General features: G+C 35.0%; 1 protein-coding gene and 4 long non-coding RNA genes across 9 annotated transcripts in view; 2 read left to right on the top strand and 3 right to left on the bottom strand.

Annotated features, from left to right (window-relative positions):
• Positions 1-27680, top strand: part of LOC107994142 (ELKS/Rab6-interacting/CAST family member 1-like) — a 234992-nt gene that overhangs the window by 134391 nt on the left and 72921 nt on the right. The gene's annotated exons all lie outside the window — the stretch shown is intronic.
• Positions 446-6868, bottom strand: LOC107994149 (uncharacterized). Of its 3 annotated transcripts, none has more exons than XR_009829950.1 (9): positions 6443-6868; positions 5751-6334; positions 5030-5648; positions 4336-4880; positions 3303-3742; positions 2468-3216; positions 2313-2377; positions 1766-2131; positions 446-1305 (listed from the first exon to the last, which is right to left on the bottom strand). It is a non-coding gene; the product is annotated as an uncharacterized LOC107994149 (long non-coding RNA). The 3 variants fall into 3 exon arrangements; XR_009829948.1 differs by having other exon boundaries at positions 3303-3479; positions 6443-6867; XR_009829949.1 differs by having other exon boundaries at positions 3303-4880; positions 5751-5922; positions 6187-6334; positions 6443-6867.
• On the top strand, positions 10952-12774 carry LOC133666368 (uncharacterized). The gene is made up of 2 exons (XR_009830459.1): positions 10952-11527; positions 12222-12774. It is a non-coding gene; the product is annotated as an uncharacterized LOC133666368 (long non-coding RNA).
• On the bottom strand, positions 11578-13925 carry LOC114577008 (uncharacterized). The gene is made up of 3 exons (XR_003696681.2): positions 13645-13925; positions 12893-13444; positions 11578-12654 (listed from the first exon to the last, which is right to left on the bottom strand). It is a non-coding gene; the product is annotated as an uncharacterized LOC114577008 (long non-coding RNA).
• Positions 22111-27316, bottom strand: LOC107994153 (uncharacterized). 2 transcript variants are annotated; one of them, XR_009830262.1, is made up of 8 exons: positions 25781-27316; positions 25161-25636; positions 24511-25063; positions 24290-24412; positions 23529-23623; positions 22755-23450; positions 22255-22558; positions 22111-22172 (listed from the first exon to the last, which is right to left on the bottom strand). It is a non-coding gene; the product is annotated as an uncharacterized LOC107994153 (long non-coding RNA). The 2 variants fall into 2 exon arrangements; XR_009830261.1 differs by lacking the exon at positions 23529-23623 and having other exon boundaries at positions 25781-27315.

Raw genomic sequence — 27680 nt, 5'->3', positions numbered from 1 at the left:
TACGGCCGAGCAGAGGCTAAAGGGTATCTTCGAAGATGTTACGAGCGGGTATAAAAAACCGGCTGGCCAGACACAGCTAGTGGGAATTATTAAATTGTATTCGCGCGGTTGAATTGGAGAGGTCACGAAGCGATCGACGACGAGCGCTAGTCACGAGACAGGGCGTCTCGCTCGAGCGATTTTGACGCGAGTCGAGCATTGTTCCACTCGACGATAGATAATGGGAGAAATAATGAAATATATTATTTTCGATGCTGAATCTACACGTTTTATAAATTTTGCTACTTTACAACTTGGAAAATATAGGTACTAGGCAAGAGATTTCACATCGATAGTTTCTAAATTGTTTAGGAGAATTTAAATCGATATGTAGAACTCGAAAATTAATCATCCAACAAAATATGATTCAAAGACTTCAAATTACTTTATGAAGAAAATCTAAGAATAAAATCAAGTTTTTTTATTCAAAATCTGTTACATTTAATATAGAAGAAAAAGATTACAATTTCAAACAATCAACGATAAATTATTTAATAAGATTTTTAAAAAATTAATTATCTTTAAAAAAGTATCATTTAAATTAAAGATCTCATTTCAAATCTAATATTATTCAAAATAAAATCTCCAAAATCAAGCTTCTCCAAAATCTTACACCTAACTTAACATTAAGCCAAAGTTTACAAATCCTCTTCAAACTATTATATTTAAAAGATTTCACTTTTCAATTTATCTCAAAATATCAAGTTAAAAATTTCGTGCAACATTATCTCAAATAAAACCCCTCTAACATCATGTTTTCGTTATAAAACCATTGCTCGTCACCAACCCGTCGAAGATGTTGCTCTCTAGAACAAAATGATCGTTTTATCGCCGTTTCACTGAGATCTATCGCGCTTGCGCCGAAACGTCGACGAACGACAGAGAAAGTATCCTTTCATCCAGGGCCGTGCGACTCTCTTTCGCCGTCCTGATCCTAATGGCCCGGAACGTGAGAGAGCAACCACTCGACAATCTTTACGACTGAGTCGCGTTTACGGCCGATTTTCCAGCGACGTCGTAAACGTGTATACCTGCTCCAAGCTCCTGTACGAGGACCGTAAAACCGACGACACGATCGCCGGTTCGTGAATTTCGCGACGCTCTCGTGGGAACCTGACACTTCGATCTTCCATGATCAGTTGGTGGAGAGAGATGCTGCGTCGGTCGGTTCGATTTGGATGAAATTGATGGTAGGAGAAGAGTTTAGAAAGTTGCCGAGACTATTCAGTGCATAGATGTTGATCATTGGATGGTTGATGGTGGACTCTGGAAAGGGTTGCGATTAGAATAGAAGAAAGTTTATAATTTTAGCGATGAAGATTTGATATAGAAAAATATGTAATGTTTTGTAGTGAAATTGAAATTTTCTCGTTGGAATTTACAAGCGTTTCTCGTTTAAATAAAACATTTTATATCGTTATAATTACAAAACGATTTAAATTAAAACTTTTATATCCGATTTTATTTTAACTACGTATGGGAAAAATAATCGTTATAAATATTGATATACATTTAATAAAAAAAATAATCAATGATATTTTTGAAGAAGCAACATCAAAAACACATAAAATTAGTCAACTTATAACATTCTACTATAATTTTGGATAAAATTAACCTAAATTAATACAACTGTTTTATCATGAATGTTTTTAATCTCCATCACAAGCGATTCATACTCAAATAACAATAATCGACGAAAAAAAAGTGTGTATGCAAAGACCCTTACAACACTGTGTACGATAATAACGTCGATCGGAGGATCGAGCGAGGAGGCAATGATCGATTTCTAGTGATCGACGTCGCCACTCGGCTCCATGTCACCGAAGCCGGTCGATATGCAAACGTCGATAGTCACTTAGCGGCTCATCAGAAGCTGCTAATCTTAATTCGCTTATCGGATTATTCGCGGTTCCAGCTGATGGAGATGTTTCGCGCATGAAAGGTAATCCGGTCGGTATGGTAATTCATCGGTGGACATCGTCGTAACGCTCCTGTTTCTTTCGTGTTGCTGCTCTCTCTTTTTCTTTCTCTCTCTCCTTGTCGATCGCTTCTCGGCTCGTTTTATTCGTGCTCTCGAAAAGTTTACACTTGCCTAGAACAGGCAAATAAAATTTTACGTCGTTTTATAGGTTATAACATGTTAATGTTTAAGATGATATCTTGTGAATTGTAAATAATTGGAAAACGGCCAATCATTTTTTAAATAACTCGCTTGCAAATGAAGCCTCCAACTTCACATCTTTGAATATAATTTTTTGAAAGATCTTTCTTACCTTTACTAAAAAAATCAATACAGGATTTCCCTTTCCCATTTTATGCTGCTTCAGATCAAGGATAACTGTAAAACACACAAGTTATCGAAATTATCATCCAATTTATCCAAATAATCCAAATTATTATCACATCCAGACATTCAAAATGGACGTACGTGCAAGAGGTCATCGTCCAGGTCACTGTAGCGGAAGATCCGCGCTCGATAGAAGTCCAGGAACTACCTTGGTCGTCTCCTGTCATCCCTCCTACCTTTCTCTTGTCCCCGCATAAGCTTCATCAACCCATAAGTCTCTGCCTCGGTCTCGTCTCGTGAAATGACCGGTATTTATCTCGGCGTAAACGCGATCGCCGCTGTTTAATTGCCGGATTTGATGCAGAAGCGGCCGAGTAACGAGCCGGCGGCCTCTCTAACGAGCGTGCTCCCGATCACGATCGCGATCCGCTCGCTTTCCATCGCGCCGCTCGCTTTTCTTCCCTCCCTCCGCGCCCGCTTTCTCGTACAATTTCGAATGTCACGCGATACGGTGTTTCCCCCTCAAGCTCTCCACGGCTAATTCACCGTTCGTCGATCGCCAAACGTCGATACGTTTCGCGGTAATTGAGATCGATTCGAGATGATAAATACAGCCTTAAACTCCGGTGTATCTCTCGTTTCTTTTTTTTTAATTTTTTCCTCTCTTTTTTTTTGGTTATTTGTTCATTTATTTCCAAAAGCGCGGAGTTGGAGAGATTAATAGGTTATTATTTGGCGCGAAATTTTCTTGAAATCGAATAATTGAAGCTGCCGGATTGAATTGTTGAATTTTTTCGTCGGAGATTAGATAATTGTTCGAGAATTGCGATTTTATCGATAGATTTTCGTATGTATTTATTTTCTCGTGTGCAGACGTTTATGCAGAAAAACTATAGAAATTTAAATAAAAAAATTATTTCTTTAAGTTAAGTAAAAATTATTTTTCACTCTGAAAAATATATCGTGATATCCATACCTGTAAACCTTCAACTTCAACTCTCAACTTCCATGTATGGGAAGATCTCGAAACGGAAGATCGTGTGAAAATTTGTGGAAAAGGAAATCCCAGCTCTATGATATCAACATTTCCATTCGATGAAACAAGCTTACTTCAGATGCCACGGGAATCTCGATTCCTTTTAACCGATCCAACCTGTAAATCCCACCGTGGTTTAATGACGACGAAATTCCGCGCGTTAATTCGCCGTGGTTTAATTATCCGAGGATAATTGAACCGACGATGACACTCGAGTGCCGATATGCTTTCCACGCCCGTGCGACTCGCGGAAGGAATTCTCGATATTGATATTCAAATGAGAGAAGCCGGTGTTCCGTGATTTCATCGATGTTGCTTGATATCAGCATTAATTAACTCAGGTTGGTCCAGTGTCTCCCAACTTTTTCCAAGATGTAATCCTATTTTATTTGATAGGCAAATGATCTTCTCTGTCGCATTTTTAATAGAGTAAATAAAGTATATTTTATTTTAAAAAAAATGTTTTTTATCGTCGATATAAATATTATCTTGAAAATAGAGCAAATGGGATAATTTTAATCACTGAACAACGTTAATTTATATTATATATATAGTATTTGATTCGTTAGAGATATATATATATATATAGTATACGTGTTTTAAACCAGTTACACGTCGTTTAATTTATCGTGGATTAGCTTTTTTGCATTAGCATAGGGCAGAAGATAGGAAATACTACATATTTTTATTCAATTTATTCAATTACTCTATTGAATAATTCATAGACTAATTGAAAATGAATAATTTAAATGTACCACATGATCACATATCTATGCAATGGAAAATAATTAGTAAGTTCTAAGTAAACTTTGAAAACTAATTTAATTTCAATTTCTTCTCTATCTATTTACTCACTCGATTATCCACTTTCTTTCATAAATCGTGAATAAACGATGAAAAATAACATTTCAATATATACGTTTCCGAATAATTCTAAAACAAGGGAATTCGATGTGCCCCGTGGAAACCTTACCTCTCACCGTGCCTAACTCGACGTAACATAATCACAGTCAATTACAGCCTTTCTCCCGACACTCCCATAATCCGCGACCAGAACCCAGATAACCGGAAAACCTACTGGCTACCGGTATGAGTCACTCTCCTCCTCCGATTCCCCAAGATCAACGAGAGAGGCCTCGATCCTCCATCATTGGCCGACGATGACACAGCTTGGTCGGCGTATAACCGTATTCTGCCCTCGGACTTACGCATGCTTGAGCACGCAAAATGCGGCCCCCGATCATCCTACTCTTAATCACGGAATCGTTTCACCGACCAACTTCCCCCTCTCTATTTTATCTTCCACTCTTCTCTTTCCCTCGCTTTTTTATCCGTGAAGCAGGTTATCGATAAATGAATTGTAAATACTCGGACCGAGACCTTATCTCGGCTCGTTGAATCATTCGTTGCTGGCGATGTTGTATTCGAGAGGATGCGTTATTTATTTATAAGTATAAATTTTAATCCAGAGTCTCAGTGTACATTACTGGGTAAAAGTTTGGAATCATTTGGACGTATCTGAAATATAGAGTTGATCGAAAGTTAGGTTAGAATTTTCTAAAGATTCTTTTGAGAAATATCTATTGTAAATTATTATCTGCGCACTGTTTTAAATAAAAAATTTAATATATTTATAAAAGTGATTCTAAGTTTTTGAATAATCATACCTTGCATCTTGCATAAAATGAATAATGAAAAGATTATGATCATTCTGGTGTTCCTAGAATGGAAATACGTTTCTAGACAATTATATGTAAATTATATTGCTTTTTAAATCGCGATTTGTAAATTAAGAACCACTGTTCTAAATGCATCGAAACGTCTCTCAAAAGTTAATTTTATCGATAAAAATTATAGAAAGAAAATAATAAAACAAATTTTCTCGTTATTAAGAACACTATTTGTATGATTACGCATACAATTCTTCCCACGTACAACGTCATATCATAAGAGCAACGACAAGACACGATACGTGTCGCAAGATAGAATGAAAAAAATTTCTATATGGTGACATAAAATAGCAAACAGTATAGCTCCTCTCGCGTCTCATTTTTCCTTGGTCGCGGCTTATCGCGATAGAATATGGAAATGTCGTGGAAGACGTGGGTGCGTTGAAACAGGGATTAACATCGAAGATAATTTTCCTCGTGTATTGTCGTTATGGATATTACGTAAAACGAAGACGGATATCACGTTGCTTGTCAGACTTTCCGTCAAATTTCAATAATATTCCAATTTGATTCACATGATGAAATTGGAGAAACATAACAATATCAATTCTTCTTACTGCAATTAAATATTTTATTTTTCTGCATTATTTTTATAAAAAAAAACTGGAACTTTAAATATTTATATATTCAAAATATTTAAAAAAGAGCAGTATATTACCTTTTATGAAATCTTTATGAAATCTTCTTTCTTTATTTTCAATTATCTATAAGTCAACACATTCCTTAGAGACATGTAACTATGTATTTATGTAACTGTTCGTGGTATTATGAATTCTATATTGTCGGATATCTACGCGATAATCTCGACTGGTTAGAAATAGTACATTGATCTATGGCATATAATAATAAATATAGGTAGCTGACTATTTGGCATATTGAGACGCGGGTGTAAACACTAGGATTTCCTAATAGTGCGCGGTGCGATCATTTCCTTAAGTTTCTCAAAGAGAGTATTATTGATAGGTCGTTAATAGGTGTGAGAAAAGCGTTGACGCTCGATAAATCGAGTTGCGATCAGTAACTGGTTGTTTGGTCGAGGGATAAAATAATTGAGTGAAAGAATTTGTGGACAAGTAGCGAGGCAAATTACTTACTTTCTGATATAATCACTGAAATTGCACCACGATTAAATAAAATATCATTACATTTATTCGATTCCTTTCAATAATATCATCGATTATTACGAATATAGAAATTTTCCTATAACGTATTATTATTTTTAATGCATAGATACTCGTTACACTGAAAATTTAAGAAAGATTAGATCTTTATTGGAAAAGAAATTTTAATAAGATTACTATTTAAACATAAGTATATATTTATAACTATTTCATCAGTTATAAAACTAACCTCACATATTCAGGAAATTATATAAAACAGTTTGATATAGTCAAATATTAGTCTTTTTTCCCAGTAAAAAAATAGGGATTTCCACGATAAATATTGAAAACAGGCAAAAACTGACTTTATGCGATAATTATCGAGTTTATCGGTAGTAACTATCGGATTACGTAAAAAACCGGACCGAGAATAATCTACAATAATGGCACCAACCGTAATTACCGTAAGATGGCAATCCCTGTCCCTCTTTTGCTTTTAGTTAATTATGCGCGCGCAACGATACGCATATTGGGCTGTTCTTCTTTTATGCCAATAAATTTCTTTTATACGACATATTTTCTTTTTTTTGTGTATTATCTTTTTAATTTATACAAGTTTGCTTGTGTATAATGAATGAAGACATTGAACAATAATGGCAAAGATGAAGGAAAAGAATTGAAAGTAAATAATCGATAAAATTTTAACTGGAAAATAATAAGTATGATAATATATGAGTTTCAAAGATAATTATCGTATAATACTGTTTTTGACTATATTTATTTTTGTTTATTATTGTTTATTGTGCGATAAAGTATTGAATTAACTTTTAGTAGAGTATAAAAATTTCTACATTTAGAAATTAGAAAGATTAAATCAAACTTTAGAATATATTACTATTATATTATTATTATATGAACAAAATATTATATAAACTTTCTCAAAATTTTTAATATATATATATATATTTTTTTTAGTTTAATGATCATATTTCAAAACTTCAAAAATTTGTACACGATACATTTATATAAACTTGTTTCATCGTTTCAACCATTGAATCCAATTCTAAGCTGTTTTTCACAATTTAACTCACACACGGTACAAAAAACAAACCATCAATCATACGCAAACCTAACCCCAAATCTTCCAGCATTCACAAGTAAGTATACTTGCTTACTTTAAATCGCGATTGCACACCAAGAACATAAAATAAAACTTACTTAAGGCATGAATCGTATACTAAAGGACAAATGGAATTCCAAGCGACTCCATCGATCAAATTGAAAAGAGCCACGAGGGACAAGTGTCCCCGGGCGGAAGAAAGGTTAAGGTCGTCTCCGTCGTTGTCGTCGATCGTTGTGATGCTCGTCGTTGTTCGACATCATCAATTCTGTGGAATATTATGCAACTAAAGCGAAGTGAATCTGACCGGTATTCCTCCAGCGAGTCACGATAAATTTCCATTCCGTTCACCACTCCCTCAGCAAGGAAACTTGACCGGGTATTCATTTTCTGACGCGATTCTGCGTTTCAGGTTGAGACCCGGCTTATGGCGCAAATTGCAGGAGAGCCGCGTTAATTGAATGTTGCTTGGGACTGGATAAGCTGAATTAAGGAGGCACTGTAGAGTTTTTATTGTGGTAAGCGTTCGAGGTGTGCGAGGTCACTGTTGAAATCACTGTGAAGATTGGAACGGGCAAATTTCGAATTTCGAAAGAAACGATGTGGTTAATTTTGATTAACCATGCTACCGTATTACAATGCAACACCATCGTACGGTATTATAATGGAAATATAATTTTTTAATTTTAAAAAAGTTGAAAATTACTATCATTATAATTGCATTAGACTATTAACAATATCATTATCACTTAATTTAATAAGAATAATTCTCTAATAAGATAGATACTCAAAGAAGTTATATTCAAAGCATGTTCATGAATCATAACACCTACAATTTCCGCGACACACTTGAAATATTATTCTACGATATATGAGATACATGTAACACTTCGATAATATCATTCCATGTCCAATTATCTCTTTGAAAAGCATTCTCAGAATGATCTCAGAATACGTCAACTTGTTAATTGCGCAGTAAGGAGACGACGTTTGAAGGTTAGGTGTCCCAGCTAAGTTATCATGGCGACAACGTCGAGATAGATGTCGAGTTAATCGCTAATAAACGCCAAGAAAATGTAGACAACTTACATTTGTGCGTGATCTTGAGTTTTTCGAGTTTTTCCTGCGATCAAATACGATCATTTTGTGTTTAATAATGTCATTTCTGAAATGATGAGATCATTGAAAATCATATGACAGTCGGAAGATTGATTTATGAATGTGATTTACAAAGAAATATTAATGAATTGAAATTATTAGAATATATATTTATTGCTTTTTATTAAATAATTTTTCTTATTATTTTAATTATTTTAATTTTATATTTTTAAATGTAAATCTTCAATAATTCCAATAACCATTGTTTTTCTATAAATCCAATAAACAGAATTATAAAAACAATTAACAAAACATTAACAAAATATCCCTTCCAATCGTTGTCATTCCACAATTTATAAAAGAATCCAGAAATTACCGCGTTAAAAGCATTCAACGGTTCCCCCAATCGTAAGAATGAGACACAGTTACCAACCATATTAACAGGGTCCGATAAGAAGCGAGTCGAATCGATTCTCTCGCCGACTCACCTCCCAAGAAGCGCTGGGGTCGTACGGCCCGGTGACATCGTGGCGCACAACTTCCGCGCCTAATTCACCGTGACCAATGCGTAATGCGCGGTTGAAAGCGGCCTCATTTGTTACGTGGTGCTGGGGACATAAACATGGTTGAAAAAGACTCGCCCACCATTATCTCTGTTCGTGGTTCGTATAATTTGGTATATTTGAGATTTCCTTTCATATAGGAAGAATCATAGGATTACAGTGACGATGATAATAATTTTATTATAATTTTACAAGTAAGAACCTGTATTGACAATACAAAACGATAAATATACAACCTTCATATCCAGTAGATTATGTAGAATCGAATATGATTTTGTAGAAACTTAAAGGATAATAGCTGTTATCTACTCAACTTGTAACGTTATAGCAAGATCAGAAATGATCAGTAACATAGTATATAACCTGTTAAAAAGGGAAAAGGAAAGCAACTTCCAATCACAATGTTTTTAAGCTTTTCTTACACTATTTACTATTTGCTTTTACGAAGTATATTGATATCTTCTTGTTATGAATAAAATATAATGATTGGACAATTTTCGAATCAATGCATTTCAAAATATCATAGTTTATTCATCGAATAATATCAAAAAATACAAAAAAAAAAATTTAGAAATTTAATCAGACCAAATTATTTCATTGTACCATTATTTTATTCATCATATTTTGTAATCTAAAAGAGGTGTGGCTCAAGTATAATCAAATACGAAACAAAATTTAACATATTTCTCACACATGTCATAACACATTCAATGCGGCTAATACTACGCATAAATCCCACCATCGTAGTTTCCAGCATTCTATATAATTCGCTGCGCCCAGTTCCCAGCGCGCGCGAACTATTATTTTTTATCAAATATACGAATAATGATTTACTATTGGCGGAGAGGATCGCGACAAAAATGGGCGCATTCTCACGCAGCATGCGCGCGTGCGCAGTTGACTTTTCGAGCGGAATGCGGGTCGGCAACGGGATCGAGAAAAGAGCCGATCGGGACAAACATAAACGATGGAATTCCTATCGTTTTATTACGAGACAATGCTCGAGCGCGGAACTATCTTACCCTTTTACCACCTTTTCTTATTAGCCGGCGGCTGCCGCGCAAATGGCAAGCGTTACGCGCAGGAAACTCGAGATAAAGGCAGCGATACAACCGGATTCCGGGATATACTCACCACGATTAATCATCTTGCCACGACTTTTCAACGATTCGCGGGGCCGAATCGATGAGAAATCATTGAAAAGGTTACCTCGTTGGACAGGGATGGTTCGAGGTTTTCGAATATTTGGCAGGGTTAGAAGCTATGATTATTACATGTTCTTTATTTTCATTCTCCTTATGAAGAAATAAGATGATTTGTAAGACGAGTTTGGATTAACCGTTTGACTATGGGTCGCGACCAATTACGTTCGGTAAGCCTGATATACCGAGGCTGTAAAGTGAAACATTAAGAGTCGACAGTCGATTGATGTTGTCGTATTCTTGGTTCATATGAATCTCATAGAATCTTGAATCTCAAGAAATCTTTAAAGATCGTTTATAAGTTGATATTTGGAAAATGTAAAAAAAAAACAAGTTATATGATATTAAATTATCGATCTGTTATGAGAATTGAATTTGTAAATTACTCTTATAAATTGTTTGATTATTCGAAATATGCGAATATTCTGCCGATTCTATCTTCAGCTAGTCACTAAGGTCTAAAAAGTGATCTTTTAAATAAGAAATGAAAAATTATTTACATAAAGTGAATCATATAAAAAAATAAGAATAAAATAATATAAATAATGTATAAATATATATATAGCTTCATTTTTATATGTAATTTGTATTAAAAATTTATGAAATATGTATATGCAGATATACATACAAATAACCTCATTCTTACTGACAATTAAATCTAATTTATTTTTCCTAGTCATAAAAAAAAAAATAAAAATTTTAATTCTCATATGTATCTCGAAATGTTAGATATTAATATTTTAATCAAGGAAATAGTATAAGTCAAACAACACTCAGCGACAGTCGTTTGTTTCTTATTTACTCTGCGAGGACAGTGCATAGTGCAGGTGTTAATCACGTTGTTTTTCACTCTCTCTCGTCAACCATTCGAATCCCACGTAATACACGAGGCGAGACTCTTTCTATTAACTATTTCGCAGCGGTATATCACGCGAGTGTTTCCATGCAGAACGCGAAATTCCCGGTCCCTCAGAGGCAAAGGTGAGGATCGAAAGTAAGGTGACACAGATTGGTCTGACAACGAGACCCGCTCTCTTTCCCCCACTATTCGACGCGAGCGCCCCCATCTAAGTGTCGTTTGTCGTGAAGCTGTCACAGCACCCACGACGCTCGGAGCGTGAAAACGCCGGATTAACCTTTGTAATTGTAGAATTATGTGGCGATTAATAACTCGACAAGGCGTGCGTGGGACTGGCGTGCTTTGTGGCTGAAACCGAGATAATCATCGGTCGTGGCTGGAGAGCACAGACGATACGTGCCACGGCTAACTAGTATCTAGCTAACTATATACACTTACTGTGTATGCAACCATTGTAACTTACACAGGACAACGCGACACGAATTCGGTGCAGGTGCGGGAAATTTAATTGCATTTATATTTCAAGAAACTATTTAAAAAAAATTTTTGATTTGTAGAATTATTTTTTATTCTGAATATATTATTTTTATTAATGAAATTAAATTCTTAAATATTAAAATTAATATTTATAATTATATGTACAATTTTAATATTTTTATCAATATTTGAGTAATGTTTGTCGTAATTAGTTTTTAAAAATCAAAATATTGGAGAATCATAAATGACAGCTAAAGCGAAATTGAAAAAACGAAAACATGATTCATCCGAAAATCTCTTTTTTAGAATAATCAATGTCACGTTGTTTCGATTATTCTAAGAATAGACTTTTATATTTAATCGATCTGGCCAATAATAATAAAAATTTATTTTATTAAAAAACAATATAATTTCGAATATGTATAGAAAGCTAAAATTTTAAAAATTGTCAATACGGAATTGAAAAAATGAATCATATAATCGATAATTTCTGGCAAAGAATTATATATAATTTAAAAATTAATATTTCCTTTCAGTTTTTCAATTATAAATTTATCATAATTATACAAAAAAATTTCAACATCAAATTTTCAAATTTTTCAATAAAAATTCCTTAGTAAATTAAAAAAACTCTCAAACTCACAAAAATTCAATTCTTAAAAGAATCACTTCTTAAAGAATCACTTCGAGATCAACTATTTTTGAAACAGGAAAACATGAGCAAAACATGCAATGGAGTACAATTGCGCCGACTAACGGTGGAGACACGAAGAAGGAGGATGAATCAATGTCTTGCGAGAGTATAGTGGCAAGCGTGCGTCCCTGGTTCGAAACAAAACCATCAGGCCGCGTAACAGGTCGCAGGAGCAAGCTGCAACCGAGCACTTGGAAAGAACGCTCGGCCCCAGAAGAGAAACTGCAAGGAACAACCGCGATTCTCGTCGCGGTGCCCGCTGCTTCCGCGTTGATATCCTCTTTGCCACAACCGGGGACACGTGCAAAGCGCATTATACCTCCAGGACAAGTTGCTCGACCAACCTACCCGTTGCTTTTCCATTCTGCCGCGTTTTGTTTACGTTCCACGAAGATCAGCTGTGAACTTGATATTTCTAGTTTGATCTTGTATGGTGGCATGTATAATTTCTGAAAAAATTTGAATATTAGATATTGCAAATTAAGATAATTTGTTCTTGTTGTGGTAATGAAATTTATTTTTATTCACAATGAAAGAATTGGTTAATTAAAATATCAAATTTACATTTATTTTTTAATCTAACCTATTTGTCTAACCTAATTTGTTCTTTAAGGATAATGATAATATTTTCTATATAAACACATATATAAATAAAATATTGTTTAAATTTAAATTTGAAAATCTAACCTCAAAATCTCTAACATTCACTCATTGTGTTTACTTGTGAAGCATGTGAGGCCAGACGCGAAATCGAACAGTCGGTAGAGAAGCGCAGATCGAATAGAGACGATCTCGATAGCAAGCGATCAATATCGGCGTGCAATGTTGTTTCTCCAGGGTATCGTCGCCAGGCTTCTCTATATCGTCTTCAGTGTACTATTAATCGTCGGCTCTCTTTCTCTTCGTTCACCCACGCCAGGAGTCGGCCTCATTAAAGGTAGCTGGACACGGAGAAACGCGTGCCTCGCTCGAGGCTGCTTTATACATCGCACGGAATTACGGCACAGAAAAGTGCGCACAGAGTTAGGACTCGATAGTTAAGGCGTTCCAATATTGAGTTACCGTAGCGGCATGTTCTCAAACGAACTGGCGAATTTATGAGTGCAGAGGTCTCTAGCTATGGCTTGTTCACCAGCACCCTCTATCTTACAATCTGGAACCCTTAACGGTTGTCTCCATACATGTTCTCTATATATTGCTCGTACACTTCTTTTTTACGAAAGTTAGTTAATCTGCATCCTATAATGAATTAGTCAAGATTGTTTGTTCGATTGTGAATTATGAACTATATTGTTTTATTATGTTGATAATAAATTACATTAGTTTTTTGTGTAAAAAATATATTTTCTTCTAGTGTTTTTTTATTTCTATTCTTCTTTCACCAGTTTTCTCATATACTTGTTCAATTTTGTCGTGTACAAATAATCGTTATTTCTTACCTCACATTCAGTTTCTAGTGCGCACGCGTACGAGTCACCGTTTGACAGAACAGTAGCGAACACTGCATCCAATTGCGAAGGATCCGCGCGAGGATAGTGCCATAAGGACAAGCGGAGATCCAATCGAAGAGACCACAAATGGTAACAGCGAACTACAGCGACAAAAGATTCCGTGGCTCGATGAGTCTTCAAGGGGTGCACGTTAAGGGTTAACACCGCGATCTCGGTCGCCTTTCGATCGTTATCCCATTTAGGGGAATCGGATCTCTGTACGCGCAGCTGCAACGATTTATCGTTTCGCCTTCCGCGTGCGTTTATTCTTTGTGAATACTTTAAGAAAGAAATCAAAAGAACTTTTTATATGATTCAAGAATTATAGCAGCAAATTTGGTCTGACATTGAATCAATATTATTATCGAAAATAGAAACTAGATTTTCTAACCTCTAAAGGAAAACGAAGCGTAAAAAACTGAAAAAATTTTATTCCAGAATTATTTCCTTTTTGTTTAAACAATTTATTAATAACATAAAAAATATACCAATCGAAAATGCTTTCATAACCTCTCTTTCTTCGATTAACGCACATCGAACAAAATGATCGTTGTCGACTTGTACGCATATTCGCGTCATCTTCGCCTTTCGTTTCAAAACCGGCTATCCGCAGCTGATGCCTGCATTTTCTAGTCGCATCATCCGCCTCATTATACTGCTGAATGGCTCGTCAGGAGAAATAGGCGTGCGTCGGTCGGTCATTTTTCAAGATCGTGGTAAAGAACTGGCCGCATACATCAGCCGCCATTGTCTCGCGGCGAGAGAACGTCGTCGCTTTCGATCTGTCCTAGTACTGTCGCCCCTAACGGCCACCAATGGTAATATATCGATAGAAAATTAGAATGGTTGGCGGCACTGTTACGCGACGACGATCTTTCGTCTGTTGAACGCCAGTCTGTAGTCAAGTCGAGTCGTGACATGGCGATTTTAAGGCCGGATTACGTAACGGTGATTGCGTTCGCACGGGGGACGCTTTGTGGGTGTTATGAAATAGATATCATGTTCCACGGGCATTTGTATGCGCCAGTATGCCGAGCTACGACCGTTTTACCAGCCATTTTATCGCTCCCTTCTAACCAGCTATTTTCTTCATGCTGACTGAAGTAATCGACACCAAGTGTATATGTAGTTTTCGTTCAAAGCACGGAACGCGGTCGATGGTATTTGTGATTTTCAAGTACGATTGGAATGTATGTCTATGCTTGTGGTTAGAAAAGTTGATAAATTCACGTATCCTCTCTTTTGATACTCTAGTTGGTGATGAGAATTGAACCAAGGAAACGAAAGTGAAACATGTTATGGAATATCGTTGACGGTGAACATTTTTTTTTCTACTTTTGAATTTTGATTTATGAAACTGAAAATGTTGAAAAGTAATAATTGTCAAATAAAAAATAAAAGTAAAAAATATTGTAGTTTTGAATGCAAGGTTAAAAAAAATTTACAAGTATAAACATATATTTCTGCAAATATAAACTACATAAAATTGCAGCTTATGATTGATAAATTAACATTTAATTAATAATTTATTCGAAGAAAATTAATAATAATTATCTGAATTATTTATATGGAATAAAAAATCTACTAATAATCAAGAAATATAATATATGATATAATATATTAATTATAAAATTTCCAGTAGTTTAATTATCATTTGTTGCTGTTTGATAGTAATTATTCTAAATATATATAAATTTTTATAAATCGTCATAAGAAAATTTTGCAAAAGAAAATGATAAATTGCTTTATAAAAATAAATCTTATATTTCCAAAAATTAATTACAAATTTTGTATTAATTGCGTAAATAACACATGAAATATCAACTTTGGTATAAATCGTGCATGATACGTTTAATGGACTTTAAATTTTTTTTCTTTAATATTTTTCCTTCTTGCATTGAATTATACAGATAATTTTTTTTTTACAAAACGTGTTATTCGCGCTTTGAAGGAGTACGAGTTAGTTCCATATGATTGAATATCTTAAACGAAAAATTTAACTATCTTAATATTCGAAGACTTTATTTGCGTGTCACGGTACAATTATGGTCAGGTATTTAAAGATTATTCGAGATAATATTTAATTTGAGATATACGTGATTTGATTTTATTATAGCTGAATGCTTTTAATTTTCTGGTATTTAAATAATGGTGTAATATCAAAGTATGAATTGATTTTATCATACGATGAAGTCTATAATATATAAATAATTAAAACATACGACGCAGTTAAACTTTTAAGAAAATAGCGAAATGTCAGTAGATTTCCTTTTTGTAGGTAGTGATTGTGGTTTCAAAAAATAATAACAAGTTAAGCGATTAACATTTTTGTGAAATTCTAAAAATCGATTATTATATCGAATAATTGACATAAATATTGTTATACATAAGTAACTATTAAAATATATGTTATATATTATATAACATAAATGTTATATATAAGTAACATAAGTAACTATTAGAATTAATTCAACATTATAGATATTAATTTTTTGTTTTATTTTCCAAATTGTTGAAAGGAAATTTCTAAAATTATGATTATATTGTATTGAGTTTCAAATTTCAACAGAGATATATCATTATCAATTGCTATACATTTATAATAATGATCAAACTTGCTTAACTTTTCTTTATTCATAAGATTATCAGGTAGTGTTCATAATTTTCAAAACAGCAAACCCAATAATTTACGAAAAAACAGTAATTACTGATTGTTATATTTCTTCCTTCCTAATTGAATGAATTGAATTTTATAGATAAAAAAAAATTAACTGTTTCCTTTATCATAAATATTAAAATCTTTTATTTTATTTATAATACTATATGATTAAATATGCTTTCCAGGTTATACATACAATTCAAATAAAAAGTCATACGAAAACTGTGCAGTACAAATGACAAGATATAATATAATCTAACTTGATTTAATCTTTAATCTACACATCAGAAAACAGAAACTTTAATGTTTTTTTCATCGAGAATAAAAAAGATAACAATATAGACATGCGTTTTTCATGATGTAACCTTATTCGAAGAGTTCCATCCGGAATAAAGTATTCAGCGGATGACTTGCAAGATCTTGATCGAAACGAGTGTTAAGAATGGTCGATCGTGAAAAATCTTGGCTGTTAATCGTCGTGGCTCGCGCGAGCGCAAGCGTGGACGGTCATCGTTACCTTTCTCACGCTCGAAGCAAGCGGACAGCAAACCGAGAAAGTGGCGAGCAACCGTAATTTCTTATGCACGCAGCCACCGCTTACATCCTGCGCGCTGTCGCGTGTTATCTTCTTATTTCAGCACGGCAAGGTTCGTAAAGTGTCCGCTCTGATGTACACCACCATTGGGTCGAGAGGAATCCGCGTGGAAAATGTAGCAAAATGTCGGAAGTAACGGTATGAAACGGAAATGTAGACCAATCTGAACGTTTCAATGTGTTTCATTTTGACCAGTTGGTTTGTTTTCACTTTGATTGGATAAGGTACTGTTTGTGGATACATTCGTGTGTTTTATATTCCTTTATGACGTTTCCTTTTGATGTGGATTATCTTATGTTTTCTTTACTTTTTTTTGATGTTTATTTTTAGTAATTTTTTTAGGTTTGTCATTTGTTTTTGATTTTTCCCTATAATATTTTTATTTTCATTGTGAAGTGATCATTTTTCTTTCATAATTTTCCATATTTTTTGTAATGTTGATCATATAATTTTTATTTCTTTATGATAATTAAGAATATATGTTCTGTTATAAATATTCGCTACATAACTATTCGAGAATTTCAAACATTAATTCAAATCAATTTACTTCGTCTATTACTCGCTATATTTAAATGCTAAAGCTCAATGCTTAGAGAGTTAAATTCCAACTTGATATGTATTCTTTATAGATATATTATTGACTACACGCGTCATTTAATATTTAACATTATTAACAAATATTTCTAACTGTTGTATTATGAAAATATATTTCGATGTAGAAAAATGCGCATAATTTACAAGTTAACTGCATGTGACAAAATTTATATATTATGACTATCTGTTTCGAGCAACAAAAATGAATTTCTAAGACTATCGCCTTATTTATTAGGAAAATTAAAACGCGTCTTTAATAATAAATTTATTAAACTAATCTCTGTTTACAAGTTTAATTAACATTATTAACTTTCGAAAGTTTTCAATCATTTGCTTACTTATAATATTCATTCATTATTGATTATTAAGAAATTTTTTGTTGATAATTTTTTAAATATCTATACTATGATTTTTTGAAAAGTATGATGAGAACAACTTCTAGCGAATATATAGTTGGAAGATCAGTTATCAAATCATAATTCAAATCATTGCAAGTCTTGCATACATTTACAAACGACATTCGAACCTCTAATGATGCATAGCTCATTCGAATTTTTACTCGAGATTTCTAGTTAACCTTATACACCATATTGCTTTTGCTTTAACATATTTATGCGTGCAGAAAATCATAAATCCTGGCAATATCATTGAGACTATGTTGAAGCGTTAAGATTTGAAAGGAATATCATTAAATCTGTCGCGAATTAATATCGGTTATCTATTTTCAATAGAGAAGTTGAAATAATGTATTTTAAAAATATATAAATTTTTACAAAAAAGAAATTTTAACAAAAGATGCATACATAAGAAATTATTATAATAATATTTCAATCTCATTATTATTAACTGCATACCATAAATATTGAAGTCCTTATATTCTATATTATATAACCTCTCATAATAACGTATCTTTTTCGCAACTAAAAGGGATACAGTTCAAAAAAAGCGACACTTGCATTAGAGAAACTTATCTCCAATAAGAATCAAAGCAAGCATCGTGATCGCTGAGTCAGACAAACGAGAATTGCAATGTGAACAGGTTACACCGATCTTCTGAATGCAATTAGACGGTCATAACATGCAACAACTTATATTAATCGAGCTAGCGTTAGTCACAGTGCAGATTGAACGGAATTTCACGGTTCTGTGCAGCCATAGCAATTTTCGCAAGCAGTACCAACGATCTCGAAATACTTTCACGTATGGTCGTCGTGCGATAAAAGAAAGATGAATATTATTATGAGATGATGAGAGGAGAAAAAAAATCCAAAGGAATTTTTGTTCAGGTTAATTAATTGGACGTGCTCGATTAATTTTTCGTTAAGTTTGCACAAGCCGAATTTTATAACCTCACTTTTTTTATGCGCGTTAATTAACGCAAGTTGTTATGGATCGAGTTGCACACTGTCATGCACAATGTCGAATACGCAGATATATTATTAAATTAGACGACTCGCTAATATTTTATAAATCATAAATATTTATTAGGCTGAATAAAATCTGTTATAGATAAGTATGCATATCGAGCTGAGTTTTACGATGAAAATAAATAACCAGACACGACAAATAGTTAGATTAAATTCATTGCAAATAGTCATGAATCATTTGATCGAAAAGTATTGTGACTTGACAAATTATGAGTATTGGAACGAATATTGATTGACCAAATAAACGTAATATTGAGAAGTAGTGCACGTCGCGTGCATGATATTCGCGTGAATAATTCTTATAATAAAAATTTTAATTTCCAATAATAAAATGATACTTTCGCAAAAGTAGATGTCCTCATATTATCCTGCGAGACTTTTCACGAGGTATACGCAGCTATTAACAACTGTGGGCGTCCGCGATCGCAGCGCCGCGATCCTACGCTCCAATCCTCTCTACGGAAATTAGTTTTCGCGGTCCTCTTTCACATACCACTACACATGGCCACGCAAGTACAAGTAAATACACACACACATCTGTCAAGAGTAGCTTGATGTATGGGCTACATATCGACCGAGTGCGTGACCGTGCGTGACCGAGACTCGCGTGCACACCATCTCCAGAGCCGCGCGAGTGAGTTGTTCCTCTGCCGGCGGCGGGGACGAAAAATATGTTAACAAGAACTGTGGACGGCCGCATAGAGACTTCTAATTCCGACCTGCTGTTCCCTTCTTCCACTCTCCCTTTCCTCTTTTTCCCTCTTCCTTTAATCCCTTCTCCTTTGATACCCTCTCTACCGGGTCACCATCGGCTGCGCTTACGCGATGAAGACGTTCGTCCAGGCAGCCGACAACGGTTCTCCACTGCTCTCGAACCTCGATGGAACGCGCATCTTCCGGCTTGAATTAATCACCGTGGAATCTCGATTATTTGAACCGGTCGCGCGCGTGCACGCGATCCAAAGTTTCTTTTATTATTATTATTATTATTATTATTTTCTTCTTTCTCGATTCGCCAACGTGAAACATGCTCGATTTTTTCGTGTTTTTATCCCAGATCGAGCCGTCAAAATCGCGGTTAAGGAGATCGCGTTAATTACACGCACGGGCCGACGTGATCGATTCTTCTCTTTTTTTTTTTTCGAATAATTATTTCCTTTTTTTTTCTTTCTTTTTCCATATTCCTTTTGGTTCTTTTCTGTGATTTAAACGGTTGCTCGCTAGATAGGTCGTTTATACGAGTAAAAAGTGGTCGCGTGCTTTTTAATTGAGGCAATTAAAGGATCGCGGCCAGGCATGAGGAAAGCGGCGCTCGATTCGTGCGTTTTTTGCCTCCAGGCAATTATGTTTCCCCCGATAATTCGACGACGCTGAGCGAGGTCGAAATTATTAATACGTGTATTATACGTTTGTATGTGTGTATCGGGATACGGAGAGTCGGTCGTTCAAGTGGCCGCGTAGAAATCGTCCGGGGTCACGATCGATTCGCGGAGATCGTCCATCCGGCCACACCCAGACACCGTCTTGGGCTTTACTCCACGCTCACTCGCTGGAGAAAATGGAAATTTATTTTTGATGTTAATACAAGCCGATCACGAAGCTCGAAGGCTCGATCGGTAAGGAAATTTCATCGATCATCGACTAATCTTTCATCGATCTTTTAAGATTCTTCGCTAAAAGATTCCATGGAATAACAAGTTGTTGATGAATGAATATGTTGCAAATATATTTATCTAAATTCTATATTTCGATTTAATAAATAAATTTCTTTTTCATTTGCTATATAACTCATTTTATGAATACAATAAAGATAAATTTTCAATATTTAAATAAACAACAAAAGTTATGATTTTTAACCAAAAGAAAATCTACATTATATAAGTTAGATACAAAAATTATAAATTTATTATCTATCTCTTGTTATAAAATTCTCAATTTAATAAATGTTTCATTTATTAAATAATTTATTCCGCGATAACAATATTAAAAATTATAATATTTAATATATTTTAAAAAATTATATGTTGCATGAACTCGAACGTAGTATAAATCAAATCAATCGTCCTCTGTAAATAGTAAAATTCTCATTTAATAAAATATCCTCTGCTAAATAATTTATTCAAACAGTGTAAAAATCAATTCATCAGCAAATAGCAGAAGCTATAATTCTGCTCACTTTTACATCGAATTCGTTCCGCACGCATCTGCTACTCCTGCTGCGTGCAAGGGTCGAAAAGGTCACCGGACTAACTTTCACCACGTCTGACCATCTCGTATGCAGAGATCGATAATAATCGGCCGGATGGTTAATTGTCCGTCGCGTTACGCCTCTCTCGGAGAGAGTTATATACATTTACTCGATTCGATTTATGGAAAGATCGGGAAAACGTGCGAGGCGGCTTTCACTCTTCCGTTTGTGGAATCTACTGCCACATGAAAATTGATCCGTACTGTATGATCGTTAATTAACCCGTGATAAAAGGATGGATTTGTAGTTAATTGGCCACGGTTAGCAAGTAGTGGTGTTAGAGGATCCAGGTGAGCCGTTTCAGAGATGATTTAGATGAAAGTGGATGGTGGAATGGTTGGAGGGAAAGATTGGATTGGAACAGTGGGATATGTTAGAACTAATTGGTTTTAGAACATTGTAACATCTGTTCTAGTACAATACCGAAATAAATATATATTCTGATAACTAAAAATTTTTGAAATCACTGCTTGAATTCTTTTATGCGATAGAGTGATATTATTAGCAGTAAAATTTTTCAAAAATTTTAATTAAAAATGTACTGAAATAAAAAAGAAATCACAAATATAATATTAACTTTAGGGCTAATTTCAAATAATAATTATATTCAAGTATAAATTCCACTATATATGATAATTACATATTTTGAAATACCACTTGCTTTTCTATTATAAGTACACATAACCATATTTCACAATTGGGTTTGGTTATCATGATTTCATTTCAATAAAGAAGATAAATCTTGATAAGCCAGCGAACAGTTAAATGGTAAACGTATATTATTACTTTAGCATTTAAACATGTCTAACTTATGTCAGATCAAGTACTTATAATTAAACAGTACATTCTTATTAGTATGTTAACATTAAAATTTCAATCGAGACATGACAGATTTCTTATATCTTGAATAACTAGATTTAATAAAAATTTACAATAGTATCAAAGATATCCAAGCTGAAAATTTATATACATCATTTATATACATTTTAAATCTTAAAATCTTGAAATAATTTTAATATCAAAAAAATTTTCATACTTATTTAAAACATTATTTTTATATCGTAATTTGATATAGAAACAGTCCAAATGGAAACAAATTAGAGCATATCCTATTCAATGTTTCACCATAATTAAATTGAAAAGAAAAAAATATAATCTCCTAATACTTCATAAATCCATCTCTGTTTCTCTGTTTGGTGGTTCGGCACCGATGCAATTACCATTCTAATTTAATTGCACATAAGGTCGATCTGATAATACGGTTCTATATGTTTCTATAATTGAAATGTTGCCAGAGAACGGTCCGTTCGTGAGCTCAATAAATCCGATATTTTTTGAATCTGGAATGGAAATCCTTTTTAGAAGGAAATCTTGCGGTACTTTGGCCTGTTTGTATGCACATACAGTCCGCGAAACCAATATAGCTTGATCGTAAAGCGTAAAGTGGCGACACTCATTATGGCCACACCTAAGATCGTGTACATCAGATAGAAATTCTTCTAAACTTTTTGCAAGCATTATTAATCAATCTTTTACCTTTAGTGTTCCAAAATTTTTAAAAATATCGAATTAATCATTAATCTCTCCATCACAGATCTTTTCTAAAAATTAACATTCTGTGTCTTATTTTTATTTCCAAAAAAATATTCCATAAAATATGTTTGAGAGATATTAGAAAGATCCTAATGCACTGGTCACTCGAATTATCGTTTGCATATTTTGCACAATAGCGTGAAATCTGTAAAAATGAAATAGCAAATATATTACAAATCTTTACATTAACTCTGCGTCTCTTACTTTCTAAGATGAAAAAATTTGTTATACAATCTATTGAAATTTATCTTAAAAACATAATTCAATAATATAAAATGTAAAAACTCTTTGGATTGGAATGGATTCCCGAAAAAGGTTGGAAAACATTAGACTAGAGGTTTATCTCATGTTGGCATCTCGATTCGACCGGCTCGAATCGATTGCACGAACAATTTCAGGGCTCGGCGTTGGCCCGTGAGTTCCATTAATATGTATGATTGGCCGGTATCATGCGGCTCCTTCGGGGCATCCGAGGGATGTGATGGCGTTGTGCAGCGGGGGCAGATGTTACGAGTGGTGTCACAGCATAAATCGCGAAACGCCGCCAATTAGTCGGCGACGCACAAATTACACCGCCTATGAATTAGAAGGCGGACCCCGCCCTTCCAAGAATCCTTGTTGGAACCAATCATTCTCCAACTAAAAATACATCCCAGTTGTTTGAAACTTAATTAAAATAATTAAGAACCATTTGAGTAATATCTATAATTTACTAACTGTATTATCAATTTTCTTATTACTATTGTGTCATAAGTTGTTGGTTGTTTTTCTTATAATTAGATGGTGTTTTATATGGTGAACATCTGCTCTTTCTACAAATATATTAGTAGTATTATTAATATTATATTATTATATTACTAATATATTCTATAAAAAACCACGAGGCATATTAAATTAAAATAAGATAAAATGAAACAGTATCATCTTATTTATTTCTTCATTAATATCCTGTATAGTCTTTTTAAGTTGTATGCATTTTTAAATTTTTAAATAAATCTAGCATGACTAATTTGTTCTTCTTGCAATAATGTCTCAAAAAAAAGACAAAAATTTTTATTTTCTCCTCAATAGTTAGATGAAATATTCTAAAAAGGAGAATATAATAACTACTCCATGATCTGTCTAAATCTCTGTAGTACAAAATACCAAAAAGAAAAACATCGGCGAGGTGTAGTGGCAGGCAGGTGAGCGCGGGTGTGCACGTTTCACGTTGGCATTTGCTAATAGCAATCTTGCGGAAAGAGAAAGAGAAACGTCAAAAAAGATAGGAGAGAAAGAGAGAGGAAAAAGTGGTAAGAGGGAAAAAGAGCCTGAGGAAAAAAAGTGATCGGGCGCGTTTATACCAGCATTAGCCTTCTTCTTCTCTTAGCGCCAGGGGCATGGGTGAGATACCAGAGACCAAGCACCATGGGATGAGCACACCCACCTACGATGGGCCGAACAACGATATATTACTCGCGCGCCTCGTGACACCTCACCTGCCGAGTCTCTCTTCTTCTGCCTCCCTCCGTCACTCCTTCTTGCGCCTAGCTGCTCCTCCGCTGCTGTCTTTCGGCCTATCTTCTCATATAGGGTGTCCAGAAATAGACGACGTTAGTTTCCTATAAATTTCAACATTAGATATCATAATTCCGTTATATGAAAAAGAAATATTCCAAAAAATAAAGACAGCAAAATGAAATTTAAACTAGATTATTACCATTTTAAATCAGCCGGTTATTTTGTGAAATTATATATATCACAATATCAAATTTATGCTATCATAATTTATGCTAAATATGTATAATATAATGAAATGGTTAATTATTCAAAGCAAAAAAATAAAATGTTATAATATTTCTTAAAAGACAATCATATTGCTTTAATATTCTTTTGTCACTACGACACCGTATAGAGAATTGAACTGATGCGTCGTATGGACCACAATCATCTTCTCGCGACAAGGCATCTCTCTCTTTCTTCAAGTGCTTCCTTGTGGGTGGATCGAGGCCTCGGGATACATTCGCAGTCGCGGAACAAAGTGCGTCCCTTCCGCCATGGAGTGAGCGGCGTATGGGGCTCCATAAAACGCCGCTTATCCTGGCTTCGACCGACGACCACGCTCACGGCGTAAATCGCACTCACGGAAACGTAGCGGGCCCCGTGACAAGCAACGAGAACGCGATTATGCGCGTGTACCATTGGATTAAACTTCGAGTTGATTTCAAGGAATTCAAGTGTTTCGTTAATAAAAATCGAAGAAGAGAGAAAAACTGAAATTGATAACGAAGGAATTAATTATGAATAGTTAATCAATGTATTAAAATTACACATATTGAGAATATTTATTTATATAATCCAATAGAATACCTTAAATCGCAAGAATTTTCTTACTTGTTCCACGTGTCATTCGAATTTATGCGCTTTACGAGTTTACAACTTGCTTAAAACCATTTGTAAGAAACATTTCCGTGTACGTCACTTAGAAGATCTACCTTGTACGTATTCGAAGGTGGTCCGTTAAACTGAAGAGGCTAACTTGTTCTTGCTAAACGAAACATGTTAAGTAAATCAAAAGCGACCGTCATCTCTATAAAAGTTAAATTGTAATGTTTATTGATGATTCCATGGCTTTCATCCTGTTTTGTTAATCAGTAATCCATTCCGTATATATATACACATTTCTTGTTCGTTTCCATAGAATTAAATTTGCACGATTTTTCAATAATTTAATGGATCATTCAATTATTATTTAGCAATTAAAATATATTGAGTGATGAGTATATATTGAGTGATGAAAGCTTTTTGTTGTAGCAATTAACGCAATTTGCATAACACGGTCTGAACTGCAACAAGTAACAATATATTCAAATTTTTCAATTCTTAACCTAACTTTAAATATCAATTACATGGGTACAAACTCCTTTAACTTTCTCGTTTAACAATATCTACATATTCTTCAGTTGAAAAACAAAAGAAAAAGACTTAACCAGGATAGAGACGTTTCGCTTCCCGTGTGCAGGTTTTCCTCTGCGATACCGTTCTCCCATGCTGCAACAAATCGTAACAAGTTGACTGTGCGCTAAGCAGAACAGACGGCGAAATCGTGCGCCGCCATCTATCTTCTCGTCAGCTTGCCGCGTGTCGTAGGTCACCGCACGAGGCAATCCCTTTTAACAAGGACATTGAAATCCACGAGCGCGTAATGATCGGTGACGGATGGCTTCGACGTTTCTCTCGAACAGTCCACGAAGATGGACGAGAAAAACCGACCAAATCCAAAAAGGTTGCTTTACGGATCGATCGATTGATCGATAGATCGACACACGGCGAGAGGTAGCGATCGGAATCAGTGTACAGAACCGTGAACAAGAGGGTTCGTAAGTATGCGTATCATAATTCATCGATGCGCCTCGAGAGGGCAGCGGAATAGGAATTAGATCGTCGCTCTCCCTATCTTTTCGAGACCTCAGTTGAAATCCGACATGGCTGCACTTTATGCGCTTTTCTACTGAATATATCCTAGTTGTGCAATTTCTATCATATGCTTTCTACAGACTTGTCAGTGCAGGATTTCTTTGCACATTAGTGATGAGACGATGATTGGAGAGATTGTTGAACATATAAATCACTGAATAAGCTGACCGATGTATCGTACTCGTTTTATTCGTTTTACACGTAAAAAAATACGCAAGGTATGTAAGCGTTCTAAACATTTCAGCATCGCTTTCTCCACTACTTTCTGGAATTCGATTCACGGGAACCATGTTGTCCATGTTAAGTCGACAGCTCGTGTTATTATCAATACGTACTTATCTACGTACTGCACCGTTATGCGTAATTCAAAGTATGTTCACAATTTTTTACAGCCTTTAATTTGGATATAGGTTATGTCAAATGCAGGAAAAAGTAAACATTACATCATTTGTATATACGAATCAATCGAGAATAATAGAAATATACGTGATTCGAAAGGATTCAAACAAAAAGGGAAAAAAATAAATTCCATAACCCAACTCCTCCCTACAATTTACCAAGAATCACAAACACACTGTCGACACGAGATAAGATTCCAGGATCGCGGGTTCGGAAGAGAGAGCAGGGTACCGGTCGGTATCTGCGGCGTCATCTTCACGGCATTCCGCGTAAAGTCGAAATCGCTTGGCTCGCCGAGGCGGGGTATGGGAAGCCGGCGACATTTAGCTCGGCGATCGGTAGGACACCTGTGACATTTCATTAAGTGGCGTTCGTGGCCTGCCACGGAGAGAAAGAAAGACCGATCGGGAGGGGAAGTGGAAAAAGTCGAAGGAAACGCGGCACGGCGCAAAGTGGATTCATTACGCGGTGGGCCGCGGAATCCGGCACCGAGCTCGGTAGCAGTCGCGCCGCTACGTGTACGAGCTGGACGCGGGGCATTAGTTTGCGTCCCGGCGCGCCGTGGCGGCCATTTAACATCGGTCGAGGCCGAGATGCGATCCATGCGCCGAGGGACGCATTGCAACCATTGCGCCTGATACGCGCGCGCGCGTTTCGTACCAAGCGCCAACGAAAAATGAGATCGGTCGACGCGCCGTGTTCCTTGACCTCACCAGCCACCGCGTGAGAGGCGACGATACTGCGCGACCGGTCGAATAGCTCGAAGGCTTCCGAGCTTACGGTGGCTGGATGTTGTACGTAGTGGATTATTGCTTCGTGTACTTACTTACATTGTTGCTTGATCGAGGTACTCGTTGCGAGATAGGATAATCATTTGGTGGTTTAAAGTTTGATGTTAAGCGTTGAAGTTAGGGTATGGATATAATAAAATAGTACCTCGTAAAATGGTAAGATGATATTTATAAAAATAACGTACGAAAGTATTCTAAGGACGATTAAGCTTACAGATGAAAA

This window comes from Apis cerana, linkage group LG6, assembly GCF_029169275.1.
Source record: "Apis cerana isolate GH-2021 linkage group LG6, AcerK_1.0, whole genome shotgun sequence".
NCBI lineage: Eukaryota > Metazoa > Arthropoda > Insecta > Hymenoptera > Apidae > Apis > Apis cerana.
This window is presented reverse-complemented; position numbering and strand designations above follow the sequence as displayed.